The 1,963-nt window shown below is 45.6% G+C and overlaps 1 protein-coding gene across 2 annotated transcripts in view; it reads left to right on the top strand.

The window, feature by feature from the left end:
• Positions 1–1,649: 1,649 nt before the first annotated feature.
• The window catches only part of RPL6 (ribosomal protein L6), a 5,182-nt gene continuing 4,868 nt past the window's right edge, over positions 1,650–1,963 (top strand). The window contains exon 1 of one of the 2 annotated variants that reach the window (XM_004691074.2): positions 1,650–1,699. The gene's annotated coding sequence lies outside the window, so the exon portion shown is untranslated. Of the gene's footprint in view, positions 1,700–1,859; positions 1,879–1,963 lie in introns of those variants that run through there. The other variant, XM_012731186.1, reaches the window with a different exon arrangement.

The raw sequence follows: 1,963 nt of genomic DNA, 5'->3' as shown, positions 1-1,963 counted from the left end.
ATTTCTAAGGACGTGGCCACAAAATAGGTAGCTCTATCTGAAGAAAATTGGGGTAACAAAATCTCTGGCCATCATCAATAAGCTAGGAGAGAATGGAACAGTCAATCCAAAGGCATCACAATTTGTACATCTGGCCTAAGGACATCTGTGTAGTAAAAAGGGGCCTCCCCGGTGGCAAAAGGGGTTAAGCCTCAGCACTGTGAAGCAATCAGCAGCCACTGCAGCACAAGTTCAATCCCCAACCAAGGGCCTAACCCACATTGTTCAGCAGACCTCCCCTGTCTTGCCCACTGTTCCCCTCCGCAGTGTAGTTCAGTTAATCTGCCTGTCTCCCCACTGTCTCTGGCCTCCACCCTAGCTCTTGTGTGCATAAATAAATAAGTAAACTAAAAAATAAGTAAAATTGGATACATGTTTTGAACAAGTTATTTAAAATTCCAGTTCTACCAAAATATGATCCTTATATGTTATTGAAAGAAAGAAATGAAATAAAGCAAGGCAGGTGGTATAGTTCCAGGTGTGCAGCATCATGGTTGCTGTTAGTCCTCTTGCATAAACTTAACAGAATTCTGGGCACATGATAAGATCTCTCTCCCTCAACAATTCTGTTGTTGGTGATGGTGATGGTAACAAAAGCAAACATTTATCTAGCACTCACTACCTCCCTAGTGATTTTGTATCTGTTAACGTATTTAATCAATAACTGTGGGAGGTAGGTACTATTGTTATCCTCATTTTAGAGATGAAGAAAATGATCGAAGTGGCCAAAAATTAGTGTGGAACACAGACCACGGTGAGATAGCAAGCGTTCATGGCTCTTGTACTTATTGTTTCCAGTCGCCACTTATTTGCCAAATTTGTATTTATTCCCAATCCAACACAAAAACCAACTTTTCTAAATCCCCCAGAAGAAGTTAACTTCAATTACTCATTTTCCTGTTTGATTTTCTCTTGAATGTGTTCTTCGAGAGTAGAAATTTATTTTACTCATTTTAAATGCCATCTTTGCTGATGCTCTGCAGTACAGCATATTCTGTAGTCAGTGGGGCATAGACACTATGCCAATAGTGAAGAAAATGCCCTAATTAATCTTTTATATGAAAGATTTCACTTTACTTGGGGATTAAAGTACTTCATCCCGGCCCTCCCTGGTGGCGCAGCTGGTTAAAGCGCAGCACTGAGAAGCTAAAGCCGCTTCCGCATGAGTTCGATCCCCGCCTGCCCCGGAGGTGACCCACATGGTGCGCAGACCTCTCCTGACACGCACGCTGCTCTGCCTGTTCTGCTCCCCACTCTGTCTCTGGTGAAGCCTCTCGCTGCCCCTGAGCCTCTGGCCTGTACCCCAGTTCTGTATGCACAAATAAATAAATCTTAAAAAAAAAAAAAAGTACATCATCCATCCCTTATTTTATTGGAAATGGTAGTGTTTTCTAAAGTCCATAGTAAGTGAAATAAAAAGTTGTAACTTTGTCAGCTCCTGAACGTATTTTGAGCACCTTTGTGGCTTATAAAGTGAAATATTCTTAACCGACATGTCCTTTTCTGTCTTTTATTACAAAAAAAATCTCGTACAGTAATTTCAATAGGAGGACTACATTTCCCATGATGCCCCAAGTCCGGAAGGAAGTCAGCCGCGACACTTCCCGTGATGCTTAGAGACCGGAAGCAGGGGCCCTAGTTCTTTTTCCCATCTTGCGAGGTAAGAATGGCGGCCGTCTCTGCGAGACGCGATCTCGAGCCCCTAATCCTCCGCCATCCGAACTAGGAAGATGGCAAATCGGCATTCGCGGGGGTCGGACATGCTCGGGGCCATCTGGAAGGCCGCCTAGCAGCTTCATTTCTTTCGCTTGGGTTTGCGGCGGGGCAGAAGATGGCGAGGTGGAGTGCCACAGCGGCTCGTCAGCCCCTGGCCGCGGCGACCAGGGCGCGCCGGGGACCTCGCGGGCCTGCGGGGCCGGGGCAG

This window comes from Condylura cristata, unplaced genomic scaffold (genome assembly GCF_000260355.1).
Source record: "Condylura cristata isolate star-nosed mole 26May11 unplaced genomic scaffold, ConCri1.0 scaffold00029, whole genome shotgun sequence".
NCBI lineage: Eukaryota > Metazoa > Chordata > Mammalia > Eulipotyphla > Talpidae > Condylura > Condylura cristata.
The sequence above is the reverse complement of the archived record's forward strand: the minus strand, read 5'-3'. Positions and strand labels throughout refer to the sequence as shown.